This window comes from Ailuropoda melanoleuca, chromosome 14 (genome assembly GCF_002007445.2).
Source record: "Ailuropoda melanoleuca isolate Jingjing chromosome 14, ASM200744v2, whole genome shotgun sequence".
Lineage (NCBI taxonomy): Eukaryota > Metazoa > Chordata > Mammalia > Carnivora > Ursidae > Ailuropoda > Ailuropoda melanoleuca.
Window position 1 is genome coordinate 32,182,241 of NC_048231.1, and position 9,094 is coordinate 32,191,334.

Here is a 9,094-nt window from a genome sequence, read left to right on the forward strand (position 1 = left end):
GCAACCATTGATCTGCTTTATGGCTCCATACTTTTGCCTTTTCTGGATAATTCATGTAAATGGAATCACGTAATCTGTAGTCTCAGGGATTCCGACTCCAGCAGTCCTGGGCGCCTTGAGCATTCAGCTCAGAATTCCACCTGACACGCCTCCCAGGGAGAACACGCATCCTATTTGTAGCAGAAGAGAATGGATTATGCTGATGATGGTTTGTTCCCAGACCAGGAGTGGACGCAGTGGGCAGCGTGCCTGGGCACACCCCCCACGATGAGCTCTTTGAGGATGGGACCGCCTCCTCTGTCCCTTTCACCCTTGGGACCATGCCTCACGCCCATCAGGTACTTGATGGACGCTTACTCAGAGGATTTACCGAGGACTGACTGTCCGATGGAGACTTTGTGAAGAGCTCAGTGACTGCTCTGCGAGGCTCTTTCAGAGGAAGAGTCCCTCATGGGAAGCTTCACGGACAGGGTCTAAGGAGCATCGTGCTGGCGGTCAGGCTTTCGGGGAGCATGGCTGAGGCACGCAAACGCTGCCAAACACAAAGTAATATGAAATAGTCCTTATCAAAGAGAACCCGAGAAGTTCCCTGCGTGCTTTCCTTCTCAGCCACTTGTGGAGGGACCTGGAACCCAGCTGGCCCCTCGGGGTGATGATAAGACAGTCCTCCCCCCTACCTCACACAAATAGTGCCCAGGCCACTCCCAGCAAGTTCCCCGAGTCATGCGGCAACAAAACACCCTCTCACGAGGCTGTCGTTTGCTGCTTTATTGAGCTGATTCTCCAAAGGAACACAGGTCTGCCACAGTCCAGGCAGCAAGGGCACGAGAGGACCACATGCAGAGGAAGAAGCCCAGGACCAGCAGGGGATGGGAAGCTGCCAGAAGGTCATGGGAGTGATCTGAGTCTGCAGATCCCCCGGGGAATGTTGGGGTTGGGGCAGTGAGCCTGGCTTGTGATCGTGCCGCTGTTCCGGACCTTGGTGTGCTAATCCATGCAGTGGGGATAATGACTCAGAGGGGTTTTGTGCAAAGACCAGAAGATAGACCCAAGAGCTGTGTGCTCGGTAAACATCAGTCTTGGTTTTCCGTTTTCTTCAGGAGCCCAGGATGGTGGAGGTGGAGGGAAGGCGGGCCCTCTGGCCACCTGGCTATGACTTTGCTCTGGGATTCATCACTTTCCCCATGAAGAACAGTTTGCGGCCACCTTCCTCGAACATTAATAGCAGGAAAGGTCGGTTGAAATGAAAGGGGGGAAGATGGGATCTGGGGAGGGACTGCAAGCCCGAGGTATCCTCCGCCTCTGCTCCTGTCTCATCCATGCTCAGCTCTGCTGTGTGCACCGCCTGCGGGGACCGAGCGTCAGAGTGCTGATGCGAGCAGGAGCGCCCCTCTCTGGGGGCGGCCACACTGCTTCTCAGTCTGAGCGCAGACCCTCTGTCTGCTGGGGAGTAAGGCCAGGTGGAGAGGCTGTGTCCTGTGGCGGGAGGCTTGCAATCGACTCCCGGTTCCATTGAGACTGGGTGCATGACCTAGCATGTCCTGTCCCCTGGTGGACACCATTTCCTCGATCAAAGGGATCAAGGATACTGTCTCTCCCCATCGGGCTTGGCACCCTTGGTTGGAGGGCTCACCATCCTGCTCTGTGCCGTCCGGGCTCTACGGCAGGGTCCCCTCTGCCCCTCCATCACGCGTGCTCGTGGGGCGCTCTTGCCTCACTTTGCTTTCCCCTTGCCTCTCAGAGAGCTGGTGTCCTTTTGTTGACTCCCCACCCCCAAGCCGGCCACACGAGTCCTGGCATTTCCACTTCCAAACTCCTCTTCTGCTCAACCCTTCTCATTGTCCGCATTGCCTCTCCCTGAGACCTGCCTGCCTTGTCGCTGGGTCGCTCATCCCCCTGCCACCGTCAGACCCTCAGGCTCTGCTGCGATCCCCTTCCTTACGACATGGGGCTGAGCTCCTTGAAGCTCAGATGCAATCCCACCCTTGGTTGTGGCCCCCCTGGTGGCCCCCTTCCCCCAGTTCATGGGCGACTGTCCCAGTACCTTAGCCCGGCCAAGGCCCTCTGAAGCCAGGTTCAGTTACTGCAGACCCCACTCCCCATCCTGCTCTCCCGGACTCAGACCCCCCCACTACTCCCCTCTTCCCGAAGTTGGTTAATATTTCCAGGCAATTCCCCTTTCTATTCCCCAGTGATCCCACAGTGGTGTTAGGACTTCAGGACTCAGTCCAGGGGGGCTTCACCTCTGATTCTTACGGAATCACAAGGGGACTCCCCTGTCCTCCTGGAAGGGTCGGGATTGCAGAAAAACACCTGGCCTGGTGCTCTCCACAGCTCCTCCCAACTCCCAGAGCAGGGGTGCTTGCCTTCATGGTGAGCTTGGGAAAGGGGGCATTACCCCTTGCTCCCAAATGAGGCTCAGCCCTCTTCTCTGGAGCAGCTGGCATCAGAACACCACTGGGGTGCTGTAACTCACCATTTCCACGTTTGACTTCCCCGCCAGCCAGGGAGCCCCGTGTACCCCAGGACACGGCACAGACATGGCAGTGCCGGGGCCCCTGGGTGCAAGTTGAATGAAGGAGGAAGGGAGGTGCATTATAAATGGCCCAGACACCTGGGGGCGTCGAACTTACCCTGGAGATCCTCAGGGGAATGGTTTGCAGAGAAATGCCGGTGATTCCCACACAGTAACTGGATATATCCGACATGCCCATCGAGGGCAGAAGCTGCTCCAGTTGCCTCTTCCCAGAAAAAGAGAATTTCGGAAAATACAGCCTCCTCCTGCTACTTGTGGGAACAAGAGGTGAGAACACAGCTGAAAAAATACCACCGAACAAGTGGCCCCGGCCAGCAATCTCACCACTTGTAGGTTAATAGAGTAAAATGCATGTCAGCTGCGCCCACTGGGTGCCTTCAGGAAACAGACCCGGGCCAGGTACTTTATAAGGGAATTTCCTTTTGTCCTCCTAGTGGTTCTGGGAGCTGGGTGCTACCAATGCCCGCTTCTCATAGAGAGAATATGGAGAGCCCAGGAGGCTAAGCGATTTCCCCCAAGTCATACAGTTTCTAAAGAGCAAGGAGTGGACCCACAGCTGAGGCTCGCCCTCAAGCCAGGCTGCTGTCAAACTGGCCTGCCACTGGGCCCCGCCATCTAGGAGGCTGTCTGCCTGTCCGTCCATCCGTCTTAGTCCCCACACATAGCCTTGCCCCTTGTCCCTGCCTGGGGGTGGCCCCAAGACAGGGCTGGGAGCCAGAGTTTCCTATTTCGTCCTGGCTCACCTTTCCATGTCTGCACCTGAATAGCACACAGGGGCTCTGCCCACAGGGTGGCCTGATCGTGGCTGTCTGGGGTCATGGCCGCAGGGAGCCTGAGTGCCGAGAATGCATCTGCCCTTGGCCTCCCTGTCTCTACCGCCAGCTGAGCCAATGGTCTCCTCCCAGCTACAGGCATCCTACAGTGGGCCAAGCCACAGGGAGGAGAGCTGAGTGTCTCAGTCCTCTCGAGGGGCAGGGCCCTGGGGACTGAGAAAGTTCTGTCGGGGTGAAAACCTCGATCCTTAGTTCAGTGTGGTTCACGCTGTGTCTCGTGGGCCAGGTCTCGGGTGGTGATGAGAACCCAGGCCGGCCAGGGCACGGGAGCCCAGACTCTGCACCGGGGTTCATCCTGAAACACGAAGGAGACTTTGTCTTCCAGGGGCTGGCTTGCCAGGTTTGGAGACGTTGTTGGGGTGGTCACACCTGGGGGGGGTGGCGGGGTGTGCTAGTGGCATCCAGTAGATGGAGCGTCCAGACATGCTGTCAAACCGCATGATGCCCAAGATAGAGCCCCTGCCCCCGGTGAAGAGTGGCCTGGCCCATAATGTGCTGAGACAAAACGATGGCTGTCGAGAGGCGCATGCAAGACAGCACTTGGTGATTTGTAATGGCTGGGGATCTTGAAGACGGACCCAGGAGCAGTGGGACTTGCCGGGAGCCCAGGTTAGAGATTCCCAGTCTCCAATGTGCATGTGAATCCCCTGGGATCTTGTTAAACTAAAGACTCTGAGTCAGGAGGTGTGGGATGGGGCCTGAGACCCTCTGTTTCTGACAAAGTCCCAGATGAAGCCACTGATGCTGGTCCACAGGCCACACTTTGAGGAGCAGAGACCTCGAGGACCTCAGGGGAGCAAGCAAGTTGATTGAGGGCATGGCAAAGAGGAGGGAAGGGAAGTGCGGGTGGCTGGGGAGCCATGACCAGGTGTGGAGAGGCCTGGTCCTGGCTCCCGCTGGGTCACCCACGGGTCACAGTGAATATGTCAGTGAACCCATAGTCCTGTGTTTGTATCTAGGTCGTATGTGAACATGCATGGCATGTTCACATCCTGTTTGGGAAATGCTGGGTAAAGCTAAGTGAAATATTGCTTGGACCTTTACAACAGCTCAGTGATTTAAAACCTTAACATGAACTATAAACCCCCCAGAGGAAGATTTGATGCTTTGTTGTGACGGCACACCAGTTTCCATCGCTCGCAGGAGTGTTTGGCTGAATCCTGCCTAAGGATGACGGTGTGAATGGTCCCCGCTCCCTCCCATCATAGGCCCTAAGACCAGAAGGGCCACAGCCCCCCCCCCGCCCCCCCTCCAGTCACAGAGGCGGAGAGGGTGGCCACTGAAATGGGCTCAATGCATTTGGGAGCAGAGACAGTTGGGGTTTTACCTTAGTGGGAAGGGCTGAGACCATGTGTCAAAATTCTCTCTCATCAGAGCCTCATCTGTGTCCCTGGCCTTCCCTGTGTCGGGCAGGATGAAGACAGCGGTGGTGTGGCTACTGCAAGGCAGCCGGAGGACGTAGCTGTGCAGGTGATAGAAACGCTGGAGCTGGAACCAGCCCGGCCGCTGCATCATGGGCACCATGATCTTGACCCCCTCGCTCACTGAGAAGGGTCTGATCTCGGTGAGCTTTGGGTCAAAGAGGATTTTCCACTTCCCTGATAAGAGAGAGGACACCGCCAGCTTTCAGGGCAGAGGGCGCTGGATGTCAGGTGTCTCATTCGTTTGGAGGTAGCTCGGGAGGGGCTGCTGTGTGCTGGGCACCATTCTTGGTGGGGAAAATACAGCCGTGCACAAGAGACTGTTGTCGGAGGAGAGCTTATGCCAGGGGAGGGGAGAGCCTCCCTGAGAAGGTGACATGGAGGAAAGACCCAACAAGGTGAAGATGTATTGGCATGACAGGGAGAATATCTGAGAGAGAGGGGATGGTATGTGCAAAGGCCCAGTGGCAGGAATGGGTCTGGCATGTTCAAGGGACATTGGGAAGCCTGTGGAGCTGGAGCAGAAGGAGTGAGGGAGACGGTGTTGGGAGGGGAGGCCAGAGAGTGAATGAGGACCATCAATTTCTTTATGGGTGAACTGAAGGTACGATAGCTACCTCACTGGATATCGGTGAGCACTCAATGAGATGCTCTCAGTGAAGCCTCAGCACAGTGTCTAGCACATAGTAGTTGCTCAGTAATTATTGGCTATTAATTTTACTATTACAGTGCTCACTGCAACTCTACAAAATATGACACTCTACTCTTCCCTGGTATCAGCTGGATGGAGAAGCTCGAAGGCAGTCTACAAGTAAACCGGGGGCTACAGGGCCTGCCCGAGGAGCTTTGTCAGGGTTGGGGTGAGTCCACCCCTCCTCTTTTGGAGCTGGCTACCTGCCTTCCCTTATCTTCTTGCTGCTGAGGCTCCCGGCCAGAAGTTGAGAGTCCAGCTCTGAGGGCCCACATGGCCAACCTTGCAGGGCAGGAAGTGCGGGGAACCAGGAAGCTGAATTTCTGAGCGCTGCAATCTTGACAGTGTCTGGAGTCCAGGTGTTATACAAAACAATAATGTCTCCTATGTGAAGAAGCCCACAGTCTTGTGGGGACAGAGACAAGTAATCAGGAAACTATGACACTGCGTGTTAAGTCTTCAGATTAAAGAAAGGAAGTGGTACCACCAGAACCCAGAGGAGAGGCATTTGTCCTCTCCAGTGGCTCTAACCCTCCTGTTCACCAAAGACCCCCAACTCTCTATGCGCAGCCCACACCTCTTATGAGCTCCAGACCCAAATCCCCACCGGCCATCTGGTCACCTCCATCCAGACGGCCTAGAAGCATCTCAAAACAAAAAATAGTTTCCCTCTGCCACCTACTTTGGGGGACGGTGGGTAGGGTTGCCAGACAAAATCCAGGACACCCAGTTAAATCTGAATTTCAGAGAAACAAGAAATCATTTTTTAATATAAGTATACCCATGTTTTGTTTGTTTCTAAATGTGGCGACCCCAGTGGTGAAGGTTGTTAAGGAAGGCTTCCTGGGGGTGGTGACTTCAGAGCTGAGCCCTGAGGGGTGCATACCCAGTGGTGGGGGAAGTGGAGAAGAGGTGGGGAGCAAAGGGGTGGGTGGCCTGTGTAGACACCCATAGGCCAGAGGGATCACGCTGTTCAGGAAAGCGGTGTTGTGTTATGTGATGAGCGTGTGACACTCTTGGAAAGAGGGAGAGTAGGGAGGGCGACAAGGATGTGGTTGAAGAGATCAGCTGGGAGCAGGTCACTGAAGGGCCTCGTGGGCCGTCCCAAAGATGTGGAACATGATCCTAAGTGCTATGGTTGGGCTGGGACGACTTAGAGGTTTCAGGCCAAATGCGGCTGATAGAATGGCTACCCTGACGGCCGCATGGAAAATGGGTTAAGGGAGGCAAACTGCTCATAGGAAAGCCCGTTCAGAAGCAACTGCAATCCTCCTGGTCAGAGGTAATACAGCCTGAATGAGGCTAGTGGCAGTGGAGAGGGACAGTGGACAGACTGAAGAGAGCCAAGGGAGGAGACCCCCCAGGTCGTGGGTCCTGTCTAGAAGGGTAGTGTGGGAGAGACGGCGGATCTGCACAGCTCATGCTGAGACCTAGTTTGGGCAGGCTCCCTGAGACTTAGAGGAAAAGAAACGGAAGAGGGAATTTTGGGGGGGCGGGGGAGAGACAGTGGGAAGAAGTCCTTCTTGTTTTGAACATGTTGAACTCAGGGCTCTTCTTGGACATTCGGTTGGAGGTGACCAGATGGTCGGCAGGGATTTGGGTCTGGAGCTCATGGGAGGTGGGGGCTGGGCATAGAGCGTTGGGCGTCCAGAGTGCGGGAGGGTAGGACCCACTGGAGAGCCAAGCTTGCCCAAGGAAGATGACCGAGGGAGAACGCTACGGAATGCCATCTTTAACAGGCTCCACACAACAGGGAGATACACAAAAATGGCAGAGGAGGTGGGAGAACCACGGAAGAAAGCCACGCTGAGCCCACAGGAGAGTGTCAGGTAGGAGAGTCCACAAAATAGAGTTAAATGTAGCAACGCTGGGTGGACACAGAAGGACAGGGCCCCCAGCTCAACAAGGAGTATCTTTTTTGAGGGTGGGCAGGAGGCAGCTTGCAAAACACTTTAGGGTGAGCCCGGGGCGCAGAAGTAAGACTTGTGTGTGGTGGCATGGGAGGCGAGCTGGGATAGCCCGCGTGGGCAGGACTGGCTTCGAGGAGGCGCGACCTGGCTGTCACAGGGGACACATGCTCTGTAGTTGCCAACTTGAAAAGCAATTTTGGAACAAACATCCCACATACTCATTCACTGTGAAACACACAAATTATGTAGCTGGTCTGTGCGGGGCACTGCGACATAGAATTTTGGTTGCGGTGGGGCTGCAGCCTGAGAGGGCCCTGGAATATTCAGGAGACAGTACCAGAAGAGGGAGGGGCTGCAGGGACAGGGAAGAGAGGAATTCAGGGGTAGAATTCTCGGAGAGGCAGGGAGACAGCGGGAGGGGAACGGAAATCCTCGTCTTGGACAAAAGACAGATAAGCAAACTGCAGAGGGATCTAAATAATAATAATCATCAGAGAATGTCTTACCTTTAAAGAAAATATAATTGGCCAGAATCAAGACAGTGTCCGGGTTCAACTCCTGGGCCAGCGTCCCGATCTTCCCGTGGGTCATCTTGCTGATGAAGTGGTCCATCTGCTCCCTGGCTACGCGGTTGTTCCCGAAGGGGATGGGGAAGACCTCTGTGTGGTACAGGTTCTGAGCAATGTTGACAAACCTTTGTGCCAGGTACCGCTTCTGGTCCACAAACAGGAGGCTGCCCACGTCCGCCCCGCTCGCTGCGAGGGGCCGCACGGAGGCAAGGAGTTGCTGACTGTAGTGCGCGTGGACCCCGTTTTCTGGGACCTGCGTGAGGGGAAAGCCCAGACCCTCCAGGACCTGCATGCGCACCGCTGGCCTGGCCTGGAGAGCCAGCAAGGTGAGGGGAATGGAGAAGCTCAGCGGGGAGAAGATGATGTTCTTGCCTGGGTTCGCAGCTACCACCCGCCTGTACAGGCTGAAGGCGAAGTGGGAATTGTTCAGGAACGTTGAGGAGGCCGACAGGTTCATGGGCGTTGGATGATTTTCCTGGTCAGGAACCCCTTGGCCACAGGCGTGAGGATCCAGGCCGGCCACCAGTAGCCAGAAGAACAGAGTGGGGTGCACCATCCTGGACAAACAGAGGCACAGAGCAGGGTCACCCCGTCCAGCAGGGCGTGGCACCCCGGAACACTTCCTGCTGCTCTCCTCCTCCGTTGAGAGTCCTGGGGTAACACACAGGCTTTGGGATCAGGTGGAGGTGGGTTCGAATCCTAGCTCCGGAACCACGTGACGCTTGATGTGAGCACGTGGTGGGTGAAACACAGCAGGTGTTTGGTAAAAGTATAGCTGTTAGGGAAAAAGACCTAGCGATACCCTTCAGGCTTCTTTAGATTTTAGTTATAAGAAATTCCACTTAAAATATAGTATTCGCAATATAAAGATTCAGCTCCCCACCTGCTCACTCAATCCTGCTCCCCAAAGGTAATCAGTTATAAGAAATTGTTGTATGTTGGGGCGCCTGGGTGGCACAGCGGTTAGGCGTCTGCCTTCGGCTCAGGGCGTGATCCCGGCGTTATGGGATCGAGCCCCACATCAGGCTCCTCTGCTATGAGCCTGCCTCTTCCTCTCCCACTCCCCCTGATTGTGTTCCCTCTCTCGCTGGCTGTCTCTATCTCTGTCAAATAAATAAAATCTTTAAAAAAAAA

The 9,094-nt window shown here is 55.4% G+C and overlaps 1 long non-coding RNA gene across 1 annotated transcript; it reads left to right on the forward strand.

The window, feature by feature from the left end:
• The first annotated feature begins 4,343 nt into the window (after nt 1-4,343).
• On the forward strand, nt 4,344-5,776 carry LOC117795918. Its single transcript, XR_004620102.1, has 3 exons — nt 4,344-4,545; nt 4,783-4,933; nt 5,520-5,776. It is a non-coding gene; the product is annotated as an uncharacterized LOC117795918 (long non-coding RNA).
• Nucleotides 5,777-9,094: the final 3,318 nt, after the last annotated feature.